Consider the following 14602-nt stretch of genomic DNA (forward strand, 5'->3'; position numbering starts at 1 on the left):
CAAGGGACCATGGGTGCTGTACCCCAACATCTGGGGACCCCCAAGTTGAAGAACACTGGACATGACCAGGACATAGGGACCTAGGAAGTTGCCCAGTGGTCTGTCTAACTCAGCATTGTGTCTACACTGACTGGCAGCAGCTCTCCAGGATTTCAGACTGGGTGCTCTCCCTGCTCTATGCAGAGATGCCGACGATTGAACCTGGGCCTTTCTGCATGTAAAGCAGAGCCTAAGAAGAGCCTGGCTGCCGGATCAGACCAGGGGCCCATCTAGTCCAGCATCCTGTTCTCACAGTGGCCAACCAGATGCCCCAATGGGAAGTCCACAAGCAGGACCTGAGCGCAACAGCGCTTTCCCCTCCAAGTTCTTCTACACAGCTATTAAAGGTATTAAAGGTACAAGAGGCCTATCCTCCTCTGCATATCTGCCCACCTTAACAGTGAACTTTATGTAGCTGCATCCTTTGGGACTCAGGTCAAGGGAACATTTGGCATGAGATGAAGAGTACTTTCCATGCGATGAAGAGTACTTTCCATGCTGAGATTATGATTACGACCAAGCCAGATTCAAGGTCCTTGAATTAATTTACAAACTGCCTTTTACCAGCTTTGTCAGGTTCGCCTGCTGTGACCATTCTTGGACAGGAATAGCCTGACCACTGCAGTCCATGTGTTAGCAACCTCGAGGCTGGATTACTGCAATGCGCTCTATGTAGGGCATTGCTCAAGCCTGGTTTGGAAGCTCCAGCACAATGCGGTGGCCAGACTACTGATGGTAGCACATGGCCAACAACATGAGAAACCACTCTTAAAACATCTGCAGTGGCTACCCACACTACTGAGCCAGGTTCAAGGTCCTTGTATTAATTTACAAAGCCCTGAATAACTTACGTCCAGGGTACCTTAGAGACCACCTGAACCCTTATAGCCCAGCTCGATCGCTGAGATTATCTGCCAGAACATCATTGGTCATCCCCAGAGTTGAGGAGGTTCATTTAACATCGTCATGAAATCAAGCCTTCAGTGTCATTGGCTCAGTTCTCTGGAATGTTCTGCCAACAGAGATTCAGCAGGGACCTTCTGTCTTAACTTTTAAGCACCTGCTGAAAACCTTTCTGTTCTGCCCGGCTTATGCAGGCGATTAAGAAGGTGCTTATTTTTCCCACAACAGTTGACCTTTGTTTTGATGGTATTTTTAATGTTTTTATTCTATGGTGATTTTTTTAAAAAACGGGTTGTAAACCGCTTTGATGTTTTTAACAAAATGGCGGCATGCAAACATTTTTTTAAAATAAACATAAATAAATAAATATATGACCTGAGGAAAGAGATAAAGCTTGATCAGAGGAAACTGTGTCTGACGCTAGAAACAGCCACAGGGAAGGTGAGAAATAGCATTGTCAGATGACCAGAAAAATGACCCAGCCTGCTTATGTGCCTTTAATAACTTCCTTCCCTCACCCCTGCCTTCAGTGGCAGAGCAAAAAGTCCCAAGTTCATTCCGTGACAGCATCTCCACGTCCGGCTGGGAGAGACTTCTGCTTCTCTGAACCTTTGGAGAGCTGCTGCCAGTCAGTGCTGGCAATACTGCGCCCGATGGACCAATGGTCTGACGTAGGTATACAGCAGCTTCTTGTGTCCCTTCCTGTGTTCCAACGAGATGGTTGGCTAATCTGTGGCTCTCCAGATGTTGTTGGATTGCAACTCCCATCAGCCCCAGACAGCACAGCAATGGTTCACCACCCCTGCTGTAACAGCTTCATCTGCAAAAACTGGCAGGCAAAATGTTACAGCCTGATTACCTGCTAACGCTTGCAGAATAAGTTGTTAAATGCAACAGATGGAGGAAACGTTGGTGATTCTGATGAGGCACAAGCAGGAGCTTAGGAACTGCCAGGTGGGGCTATAGCATGTTCCAAAGCCCAGCCAGAAGTGGACGCAGACTTAACAAGAGAGTCAGAAATCAACAGCTTTCTCTGTCGCTGAATATGTATATGGGGGAAAGCTTTACTGGTGCATTTCTGGCTGATGTAGAATTGTAGAGCTGGAGAAGGGGTCTTTATAAGCCACCTCGGCCACCTCAAGATGATTTATTTATTGAGCATTCCTCCTGATTTGTTTGCCGGGATGTTAGACGATGTTGGCTGTTTATTGAGCATTCATTCTGATTTGAATGCAGGTAGGTTATATAATGTCATGTCAAGTAACTGCTATGCCACACTTGCCAGTGCATGTTCTCATCACTTTCCTTCATGCAAAAAGTCTACTTTTTTCGGAGGAAGAAAGGAGGTTTGTTTAGCAAGAGCATGCAAACCCCGTGCAGAGTGGTATTTTCTTGCAGGCGTATTCTGCAACATGTTCTTGACACAATAGTAGGACATTAGTGGTAGATTTATTCTGTTGTAGTTTGTTCTGCAGTGCTCTCCCAATGATACCACATTATTGCTTTCCGGAGGGGCCATAGTGCAACAAAACCAGCACAAAAATAAAACCAGAACATTTGTGATATAAACAGTTACGGGATTTCAGCAGGAAGTTAAGAGATTCGCGCTGATCGGAAATGAAGCAGAGTGACCACCCCAAAACTTTTGCAGGTGCAAGCAGTATTGAAAGTGGTATTGCTCCAACACCATCATGAACATGAATCATCATGAATGGGCAACATAAAGGACATCTGGAAGGCCCCCAAATCAGTTTGAATTGTGCAACTTGAATTTGCCGGTATGTGATTGAATCCCACCCAAAAATAGTGACAGTCTGGAAGTCCGTGTCATTGATCAAACTTAATCTGCAGACCTCACTTAAAAATGTGCAGACTGACTTTACCAAATTGTTGGGACTTTCTCTTGGTTTATGGGAACTTACTTTATTACTATTACTATTATTAACAAACTAGGGGCTTCCCCCCTACGTGCTTTGCACACCAACTCCCACACCTAACCCTAGGAATGCCAACCTCCCTAGGCCTTACCAAACTCCCCCTCCCCTTAGACCTGGACAAGTCTTCCCCTTCTGCCACAGGTCGCCAAACCTCCTCCCCTTTAGACCTTCTTCCATGAGGAGGAGGAAAGCAGAGAAGGAAGGTGACTGGCCAAGGTGAGCCGCAGAGGAACAGCTGCTCCCGCCTCTCCTAACTGTTCCTCCATGGCTCACCTGGCCACAGCACCTCAGTCGCCCGCCTGCCATGCCTGCCACCTGCCATGGCTCCGCAGGACCACCCTCCTACAGATACCATCTCATCAGGTGGTCCATTCTGCAGAATAGAGGAGGCACACCTTTAGTGTGATGGCACCGACCCTTTGGAATTCCCCTGCAGTGAAATATTAGACAGGCACCCACTCTGCTGCTACCTTTTCGACCCCTACTGAAGACCTTCCTCTTCCAACAAGACTTTTAAGCAAAGACCTTCATCCCAGTCTGCATCTGTATTGGAATTGTTTATAAGATGTTTTGTTTTTAAGATGTTTTTAGCGTTTTACTGCTTGTTGTTTGCCACCTTGTGCTCCCTTTGGGAGGAAGGACGGGATGTATATTAAATAAATAAATACAACATCGAAAGGGGGTGGCGCTTTTGGTGTAACCCAGAACTGCAGTGACATATTTAAACCACTGGAGGGATCGCCCATTTCTTTTTTCACATTCTCCTTCCAGAGATTCCTAAGCTTTTCTGTGTCTGTGTTTAGCGTCACCATTTAGTGTTGCACTCCTTTCTGGTCTTTACAACATTATTACATTTCTCTGTAGAAATTACTTTTACAAGCTCATTATTTAAAGATCCTTTAATAAAGAACACGAACATGGCACTTACAGAATTCCCAGGACTGAAATTGATATGCTTTTTCACTCACATTTAGGGCAGACCCACATCATACATTTAAAGCACATCCAACACTCATTTAAAGAACATGGCGGGGGCCCCCCAAAGAATCCTGGGTACTGTGGTTTTCTCCTCACAGTGCTACAAATTTCCAGCACCCTTAACAAATTATAGTTCTCATGATTCTTTGGGGCAAGTCATGTGCCTTAAATGTAAACTGAAATGACTAGCATATGTTGGATATTTTTGGTATATTTTTCTTTTCTTGTTAAATTATTTGCTTGTGTTTGCCCACCTGGGCTGTTTCGGAAGGAAGAGCAGGATTTAAATTCAATAAATTAATACATATTATTTAAACGTATGGTGTGGATCGGCTCTACGCAAAGCAAAAGACAGCTGTTTGCTCATTCATTAAACCAGCTTCGCCAAACTTTCCTCAAACTTTAGAAAGTGGCCACCACAAATCTCACTGCTCTGCCACACCTTTATGTGGATTAGGCAGCAGAAACACTCATCATTTTACTTATTTATTTAAAAAACATTTCTGGACCACTTTTTTTCTTTTTTTAATAACAATACCAAAGTGTTTAGTTTATGTGGAGATTAGACTCTATCTGGTCTTTATTGAGCATTTGTTTTGATTGGTTTGTGGGATGTTTATATGTCTTCTCATTAATCATTCATTCATGCACTGTTCAGCGCATTTTCTGCCACTTTCCTAGCTGCAAAAAGTCTAAGAGGATTTGTTGTGCTAAGGCGACAGTGTGTGTTAATTTTATTTATTTATTTATTTATTGCACTTTTAAACCGCCCTTTAGCAACAGGCTCTCAGGGCGGTGTACCACAGAATAAAACCACATTAAAAACCAGCGAATGTGGATTACAACATATAGGTATAAAAACACTTTAAAAACAGATTAAGACAAAATTAATAGAGATTACAATTAATTAACTATAAAATTAAAATTAAAACTAAGATTAAAATGCCTCTACTTTAAAGCGCTGAATACACACCATACAGTGAAAGCACATGGCTTTCACCCAAAGAATCCTGGAGACTGTAGTTTACCCCTCACAGAGCTATAGTTCCCAGGATTCTTTTTTGGAGGGAACTGTGCTTTAAAAGTATGGTGTGCATTGTGCAAACCTAAACCTCTGGAGAGAATCCCTCCCACAAAATGCTGACAGTCTGGAGATGATCACAGTCTAATCTCCGTGTACTATTTGTGCAAGCAAATCAGGACAAAAGCTCAATAAACAGCTTGTCTGAAGGGGCCCTTTGTCATTAATGGTCTTTTTTTTTTGTATTCAGGAGGCTTTCAAAAATGGCGGCTCTTCCAGATGCTAAGGAGATGTGGCAGGCGCACTCTGCTGCTGGGAGGGAGTGGAGGAGGCGTTTGGAGCCTCTCTCCTGCCTTCCACTGGGTGGCGGCAGCTTCTTCTCCTGCAGGGCGTTCTCTCTGCAGCATGGCCAGGAAATGGCTGCCGTGCCTTGGTTGCTATGGCAACAGGCCCAGGATGACATCATCTCCGAGGCATGGAAGTCAGGAAGCACGCGGAGGCTTTGCCCAAGACAACGTACGGGGGGGGGGGGGGGGAGGGAGAACTGGAGCGTCAGCGTGGCATCATCTGGACTGGACTTCTGCGCAAAATTGGCCTGCCTATGGCCTGCATATGTTCCAAGTGCCCCTATTGATCAGAAACACTACTTCTTTTTCAGCACCTGCTGTCCTGGTTAAATGCATCTTCCTGTTTCCTCATGCCTCCAGATTATCAAAATTTCATGGGAGGGATTCAAGCCATACTGGAAATGTAGGTTTGTGCATTAAAGAGGATTAAAGCGCTCTGTTGTCTTGGCGCAACAAAGCTTATTCCGTCTGGAGAGCGTATTCCGTTTTCCCAACATTTCATTAGCTGATAATTTCCGTGTTTTATTTGACCTTTCACATGACATAAAAGCAGCAGCATAGTGGCAAATTCAAAAGTGCAGGGTCCCTTCATGTTAGTTACATACCTCCCCCCTTTTTTTTTTACTCTGGGTTGAGAATTAGATCCTTGCTGATGCCTTCTCCCGCAACAACAGATATCCCTAGGAGCCAAGAAGCATGAAAGGGAAGAGTGTGAACTGTTGAGAAGAGTCTTCTCAGTGGCTGACTCACCTCCTTTCACTCTGATTGGCTCCAAACACCAGGAAAGGAGAAGGAAGCATGTTAGAAGAATCTTCTTAGTGACTAACACTCCTCTTTCATGCTGATTTTCTCAGATGATGCTGGAGACATTGGGACCCTGCTCCCAAAAAAGTAAGGGGTCTAAGATCCCCCGAGACCCTGGATGACTGCACCCCTGCATAAAAGCCACCTCTGGAAATCTAGCAGAATATCGTAGAAGTTTAGCGCTCATTTCTGTGTTGCTTCCAGAGAAAAATCTGTTTGCAGTCCCATTAATCCAGAAAATCATGGGAGTAAAGTGATGAAATTTGGGGCAGTATACCAGCATACAGTTCTTCCCTGCTGTCTCCCTGGGGGAATAATGGGGGAGCAGAAGTGTGCATGTGCAGAAAGGGTGGGGGAGAGCCATATGGCCAGTGATGTTCATTGTTGTTGCACCACACCCACTGGGGTGAATGAAATTTAGCACAACCAGGTGGTATATCGGTCAAAAAGAGGTATACTGGTCCTAATGCAACAGGTACTGCAGTGTGAAAGGAATATTAGAAATCAGGACAGAAGAGATACCATTAAAATCAGTAAAACTAACGCAATAAATCCCATGTCTGCATGCAGCCTAAGCGAGGACTGGAACAATAATCAGAACATGAGGAGACCCCTGCTGTACTGGACCGAAGGCCCATCAAATCCAGCATCCTGTTTTCATTGTGGCCAACCAGATGATGATGGTGTATTACCTGCCCTTCACCAAAAGGTCCCAGGGCAGGTCACAACAATATCAAATAACTCTGTTAAAAACAGTTCAAAGCAAATTACAAATTCCTGCCTATAGGAAGCCTGCAAGCAAGACAGAAACACATCACTCTCCTCAGTTGTGATTCCAAGCCATTCCAACTATGGAATTTGCTCCCACAAGATGCAGTAATGGCCACCAGCTTGGACGGCTTTAAAAGAAGATTAGACAAATTCATGGAGGACAGGGCTATCAATGGCTACTAGCCATGATGGCTGTGCTCTGCCACCCTAGTCAGAGGCAGCATGCTTCTGAAAACCAGTTGCCGGAAGCCTCAGGAGGGGAGAGTGTTCTTGCACTCGGGTCCTGCTTGCGGGCTTCCCTCAGGCACCTGGTTGGCCACTGTGAGAACAGGATGCTGGACTAGATGGGCCACTGGCCTGATCCAGCAGGCTCTTCTTATGTTCTTATGTTCTTAAACATTATAAATCAGGACAGAAGCGCTACCATTATAATCAGTATAACTAACACAATAAACCCCATTTCTGAAGAATGCATCATTGCTGTGGTTAGCAAAGTGAAAGGAAAACATGCTGAAAAGTGTGGGGTGAGTGAATCATTACCAGGAAGACATAAGAACACTGCATACGCTTGGGGCAAGCGAATCAGGATGAATGCTCAATAAACAGGCTGTCTGGAGAAACCCCCTATTTATTTATTTGCATTTTGAGAATGCGTTGCTAAAACACTGTTGGGGGAGTGGAGAGGGCCACAGTTGTGGGAGAGCATCTAGGTCCCAAGTTCAATCCCTAAAATCTCCAGGTAGGTCTGGGAGAGACCCCTATCTGAAATCCTGGTGAACCACTGCCAGTGTAGGCTAGCCTTTGCCAACCGTTACTGTAAACTGCCCAGACAGCTTCGGCTATGGGGCGGTATATATATAAAATAAATAAATAAATAAACTGGGTGCCCTCAAGACGTTTTGGACTGCAGTTCCCCAAGACCCCTCATGGGCACCAGGTTGGCAAAGGCTGGTGTAGGCAATAATTGGGGTAAGTGGCCTGACTCTGTATAAGGATCTGTATAAGGCAGATTCCTGTGTTCCCATCAGCTACTAGAGCTTCCATTCTTCAGGTTTCAGTTTCGCTGCACAGAGCCTTTAGAACTAGCTCAGAAACAGACTGTAGCTCAGTGGCAGAGCGCCTGCTTTGCATGCAGAATGTCCCATATTCAGTCCCCAGCAACATCTCCAGGTAGGGCTGGGAATATCCCCTGCCTGAAACCCTGGAGAGCTGCTGCCAGTCAGTGCAGACAAAACTGAGCTAGATGAACCAAGGGCCCAACTCAGTGTCACACAGGTTCCTATGTAACACAGCTATCCCACTGGAAATGGTGAAGTCTCTGAATGAGGGATTTATTCACCTTGCCTTTATGCACATCAATGTTATTCCATATGCTGCAGCAGATGATAATATACTGCAGGACAATTATGTTTTTCTACTTCATCTTCAAACCAAACTGGGAGGGGCAGGCGCTTTGCTTTTGGATTAATGGAAGCCATGGTATTGCAGGATGCAAAGAAAACTGCAGGCATAGGATAGACTTCCCAGAAATATGTAAAATGCAGGGACAGCCTCCCTTCCCAGATTTCATCTGTAAGATATTGGAATATATTTATGTGAACAGAGTAAAGAAACTGAAGTTTAATCCAGACAAGATGTAAAGGGTGTTCTTTCTGCTGACCTAGATGAGGGAACTATTCAGCGTGGTTTGTGATGAGGTTGCAGTTCCTTTTAACACAGGAAGCTGCTTTTTACCAAGTTCGATCACTGATCCATCTAGCTTAGTATTGTCTGTGCACTGATGGACAGTGGTACTATAGGGTTTCAGACAGGAGTGTCTCCCACCCATATCTGGTGATACTAGGGATTCAACCTGGAAGCACCCAAAGTAGACCCATGTGCCAGGATTGCCAACTTTTTGTCTGACTGCTGCAGCTGTGCCTTCCAGCGACATATTGATGCAACATTAGCAGGTGGTAATGTTTGCCTCGAAGATCCTCCGTGGCGCAGAGTGGTACGCAGCCGAAAGCTCTGCTCACGGCCGGCGTCGGCAAAATGAGTACCCGGCATATGCTGGGGGGTAAAGAAAGGCCGGGGAAGGAACTGGCAATCCCACCCCATATATACGGTCTGCCTAGTAAACGTCGCAAGACGTCACCCTAAGAGTCGGAAACGACTCGCACTACAAGTGCAGGGACACCTTTACCTTTTTTAATGTTTGCCTCAGTGCTGTGAAGAGCTGTACTTCCTGATTTCTCCACATCAGGTGCCTGGGAAAGCCACAAGAGGAAGTTAGGCTAGCATTTATTTGGTCAGGTGTGACAACCCTAGCATGGAACCGAACCGCCAGTATGAGAGAGTCTTTGTACAGGAATCTCATTTCTGTAGAGCAAGGGCAAGGAACCTTTTTGGCCCAGGAGGCCATCCTTATCTGTCCCCATCTTTGCTGGCCAACTTTGATGGGTAGGTGAGACAATCAGCCTACCAATCACCTGATGTTATTATAATGTCAGATGATTGACTGGTGAGTTGTCCCACCCATCTGGCAGAGCCCCTTGGAAGGTGTTTCTCAAGCACCTGGCAGCCAGCTGGTTGTCAGGCACTTGGGAACCACAGTGCAGGCAGACATGGTCTGAGAAAATGGCCTCACACAGGTCAAACTGGGACCTGTGCTAGGCCAAACTGGGACCTGTGCTGGGCCAAACTTGGCCCATGGGTAGGAGTTCCCCACCTGAGCTGTATAATAAGCTGACCAGTACTATTGTACTTACAGTGTGTCTTTAAATTCAAGGTCCCGTTGTCCTTTATTTGTAGGTCTGCAACGTTTAACACAACAGTGGGCAGAAGGTAGATGGAAAGGCTGCAGCTCAGTGGGAGAGCATCTGCTTTGCATGCAGAAGATCCCAGGTTCAATCCCTGGCTTCTCCACACAGTTGAAAGAGACCCCTGGAGAGCCACTGCTGGTCAGTGCAGAGAGAATGCTGGTCTAGATAGCTTCACAGCAAGGCAGCTCCCTATATTCCTAGCTCAGGACCTAGTGATAGATCTTGGGTGCTTTGTAATAGATCGGCAGGAGTTTCTGATTCTCAGTAGTTTAACAATAAGAACAAAAAAGCTCCCCAACTCCCAGCTACAAATTAAATTTCTGAAATGCAGAAAACTGGGGGTTGGGTAAAGAAATTAGGAGCGATTTGTACGTGAAAGGACTGTGAGATCCGTTCTGGGTCCAAAAAAGCCCCCAAACAAATTCTGTGCAGTCCTCTGTGCCATCATTTTGCACCTGGTCCAACTTCTCACTGGTAGTGCTACAAGTTCTACTAAAAAGCAAAGTAGATCTGTGAAGCGCAAAGTCTGCTCACTCCTGCTTTAATATATTGGGGTTTTTTTTTATCTTCTATCAAGATGCAACCAATTAATTGGGCAGCATTTTTCATATAGGAGGCAGTGACAGGCACCATCTCAGGAAGAGGGCATTCCACCTTTCATTCCCACACTCTTTTAAAACAGCTCACATGTTCAGAAATTTAGAAGTGTACTGCTGATTTGACTTGCCAAGTATAACAAATGTTTACCAGGGAGGATGGCAGAAGGATCGAGATGTTTGACTTTTCTCTTTTCATCCAGATTACTTCACTAAATGGAGCTTTGTTCGGGTATGCCGAATTGCTTAAGAATGTTAGGAGTGCCTTGCTGGATCTGATCAAAATCCATCTAGTTCGGCACGTACTGACTCATTCCTGTCCGCTGACCATGTTGGCATGGGAGGTGGACTCCAGCACCATCTGAAGGGCCACAAGTTCCCCATCATTAGGTCATGAGACCTTGGAGACCCACCACTGCCAATAAATTCAAAGGCAAGAGCAGGGGTGGGGCACCTCAGGCCCAAAGCCTGAATGTGGCCCTCCAGACCTCTCTGTCTGGCCCTCAGAGCACTCCATAGACCACGCCTTTACCAGCCTTTCTCTACATCCTCCTCTAGTGCTTCTGCCTGGCTGCAATGTGGGATTGAACTGTGATAATTATTCTTTTTTTTAACTGGGTAGAAGATGAAAAGATGTGTCTTTGTGCAGGGCGGGTGGGGAGAAACCTCTGCCCTTTGCATGGCTGGAATATAGTGCATTAAAGAAAAACAGGAGTCACCAGTGAGGGCTGGTCCATTAGGGCAAATGATGCCGTGCCACACACAACCTCAGTCTTCCCTCAGCCAGCTCCTACCTGTCTGACATCTTATTTACAACCAGTCAGGGGTTGAATCTGCCGTCATTGGCTCTGCCTCCACTGACTGTTGCTCTCCTTGTCTTCTGCCCTACCAGCCCCAATGAACATCAGCCGCCACCACTGGGAGTCACGTCCATTACCCTTCCCACTTTCCTCCTCTGACCCCACCCACCATTGGTATATGACCGAAAGAGAACCAGAAAAAGGTTTCCCACTCCAGGCAAGATACATAGATAGTTTGACCTGATATAAAGCAGCTTCCTATGAACAAAAAACTCTGGCAATCTTTTTTTTTTTTTGGCGGCGGGGGGGGAGGGTTATAGCACAGTGGCAGAGCACATGCATAGGATGCAAAAGGTCCCCGGTTCAGTCTGCAGCATTTTAAGACAGGACTTGGAAAGATCCCGTGTCTGTAAAGCCTGGAGTGCTGCTGTCAAACATTAGTCAGTGTACTGAGCTCATGTACCAACAGTGTGACTTGCTATGACCCAGCTTCCTTTTTTATTTTTTTATTTTTTTATGGAGTGCCTTCAAGTCGATCCCAACTTATGGCGACCTTATGAGTAGGGTTTTCATGGTAAGCGGTATTCCAAGGTGGTTTACCATTGCCTCCCTCGGAGGCTGAGAGGCAGTGAATGGCCCAAGGTCACCCAGTGAGCTTCATGGCTGTGTAGGGATTTGAACCCTGGTCTCCCAGGTCGTAGTCCAACACTCTAACCACTACACCACACTGGCTCTCTCCCAGCTTCCTGTGTCCACAAAAGTCAGATGAGTGGCCCACTGTTGTTCACCAGTGGATGGCCTTCCGTTCACTGCTCTACTGCAGACAAATTTGTGGCTTTGTCAGCCAGAACTTGCCACACTTTTCTTTTTTTACTCGACACAAAAAGTTCATTTCTTTTTCTCACAGTAATAACGCAAATGTAAAACTTGGCTGACGTTGCCTACATCACAGGTTTTGGTAAAATGCCTCCTATGATATCACACATTCGCATATGCACTGAGCAAAGGCTGAAGGGTGCTCTTAGAATCATCTCTATTATTGTATCATGTTGCAGAATACACTTGCAATGAAAACTAGTCTGAAGGAGCTCTTTGTTGATCTTGCAGTTGTGGTTCACATTTTTCATTGTAACAAGAAACACCCAAATGTGCGTGTCTGTGAGAGGGCAGCAGCTCGGAAGTCTGTCTTCAGCTGTGTGCAATTTCTGATGCATTGCTAGCAAGATACGTGACCTTTCTTGCAGAAAATAATCAACAGGAAAAGTTTGATGGTGTTAGGAAATACAGAGGGAGGTTGAATAACAAGAAAAAAAAGATGCTGTTGGCCTTTAAGGAGGAGCCGTGTTGTAAATTTCCACTCTCTTGCCTACGTGGCAGAACTTGTTTGCAAGGCATGCTGCAGTGCATGATGGGAGGGGCCCAAGCCCAGATCCCTTTTCGTCAGTTGCCTAGCAACTCTTTTTGGTATGCAGGCTGCGTGCCAGCGACGTTCCTTCTGGGAGGCCTTTGGTGTGCCAGCAAGAAAAACGAGCAAAATCCTTGCTAGAGAGAGCTCTTTCCAAGTAACATGTTCAGGCCTGGAAAAAGGGTAGCTTGCCATGAAAACTCCTCGAATTCCCTTAGCTGCATAAGGACAATGCCTTTATTATACAGCCGCAAGAGTGGCTGTATACTATAGCCAGCATGGATTTTTCGCATTCCACAATGTTAAATTGAAAATACCCCCCATGCCATTCTCACCCTTCCCATAAAAACAAAACCTTACAAAACTTGTAGTCCTGATTTCAGGAACACTTGCTTAACAACCCTCTAAATTTTCATGGCAATACACAACAGTCAGAGAGAATCGAGTGTTCAAAGTGTACAAAGAGAGAAAAACCAGACCACTTTTGGACTTTTTTTTGTCAGAGTTCTCATAATCTGTTGAAATCAATTAAAAATCAGCCATGTTCACAGAGTACCTGTAATCCTATTACTGACCTTGCCCCATACTCTGACCTTCATCTTCTTCAGTTTAAAAATTTAAAGAAATGCCTGTCTGATTTTTAATTAATTTAAGAAATTTTGGCTTGAAAATTATAATGTCAGGCATGCTCATTAAGAACCAACTGTCAGTATTCTAAAAGCTGGACTCCCAGCTGCTGGGCTTGGCTAATCAGGGGCCACACCCACACCAGACCTTTATTTCACTTGAGACAGTCATGGCGTCCCCCAGATAATACTGGTAAGTATAGTTTGTGAAGGGTGCTGAGAGGAGATTCCTATTCCGCTGACAGAGCTCCAGTGGCCAGAGGGGTTTAACAGTCAGCCGCTCTGGTTGAAGCTCTGTGAGGGGAACAGGGCATCTCCTAGCAACTCTCAGCACCCTTCACTAACTACACTTCCTAGGATTCTTTGGAAGAAGCCATGACTGCCTAAAGTGAAATAACAGTCTGGTGTGGATGTGGCCAGGGACAGCTTTGGTTTAAATTTGGTTGGGAGGCTACATGTGCCTACTGTAGAATAATGATACTGAAAAATAATGATACTGTTCGCAATGTTTTCCTTTTGGAAAGGAAAGGGGCTTCCCCTCTAACCAGTCCCCACCCATCCAATATCCTCCCCTCCTCCTCCCCTCCCCCTTCATCCTTCCCCCTCCCCTTCCTGTCTTCCTCCTCCCCCCACCCCTCCCCCAGGTCAGTTTCACCTATCCTAAGCATGATTGCACAGGAGTAAATCCTACTGAGCTCAATAGGCATGCAAATGATCAGACTTGCCTTTCTCCTCCTTCTCCTCTCCTCTCTCTTCCTCCTCCCCTCTTCCTCTCCTCCCCTGCCCTCTCCAGGCTTCCCTCCCCATGGTCAGTTTTACCTACCCTAAGCATGATTGCATGGGAGTAAATCCCACTGAACTCAATAAACATGCAATGATCAAACCTGTCCTTCTCCTCCTGCCCCTTCTGCCTGCTCCCCCCTCCTCCCCTCTGCCCTTCCTCCCCTCCGCATCCCCTGTGGTCAGTTTCACCTATCCTAAGCATGATTGCAGGGGAGTAAATCCCACTGAACTCAATAAGCATGCAAATTATCAATCCATTATTAGCAAATTTGCACAGGATCCCATTTCCTACCTCCCGGATTAAAAAGCAGGGAAATTCACTAATAGGCAAAAAAAACCTTACGGTTTAAGAATGTACCTATATCCAACAGATATTTCCATCAAACTTTTAAAAGCAGGGAAATTGGGTAGCTATAGTGAATGCTCCAAGGGAGAAGGAGTCCTGATCTCCTCTCTGAGATATTGTAGTGCCCTACAAATTGGTCAAAATGCAAACACAATTTGGGTTGGTTCTTCACAGTCCAATTCACTTCCTGTGTAGTTTGGAAGAATTTGGTAACATGTGCCTCTGAGCATATGGTGAGTGGTGGCAACACCTGCAGTCAGCCCAAATAACAAACGAGACATGTGCTGTGCTGGTCTTGTTTTAGCAGGGAGGAAGTAACTATATTAAAACAGTTTATATCGTTCAGATAGTCCCTTTAAATATGTTTGATTTACTTTGCAATTTTAGTGAATTTTCCTATAGTAAATCATTTTCTATTGTTTCTGTTTCTGTGAATTGCACT

The 14602-nt window shown here is 45.5% G+C and overlaps 1 long non-coding RNA gene across 1 annotated transcript; it reads left to right on the forward strand.

Annotated features, from left to right (window-relative positions):
• The first annotated feature begins 1513 nt into the window (after positions 1 to 1513).
• LOC133369958 (uncharacterized) lies at positions 1514 to 5449 on the forward strand. The gene is made up of 3 exons (XR_009759038.1): positions 1514 to 1613; positions 2594 to 2720; positions 5129 to 5449. It is a non-coding gene; the product is annotated as an uncharacterized LOC133369958 (long non-coding RNA).
• Positions 5450 to 14602: the final 9153 nt, after the last annotated feature.

The sequence above is a fragment of the Rhineura floridana genome, chromosome 14, assembly GCF_030035675.1.
Source record: "Rhineura floridana isolate rRhiFlo1 chromosome 14, rRhiFlo1.hap2, whole genome shotgun sequence".
Taxonomy (NCBI): Eukaryota; Metazoa; Chordata; class Lepidosauria; order Squamata; family Rhineuridae; genus Rhineura; species Rhineura floridana.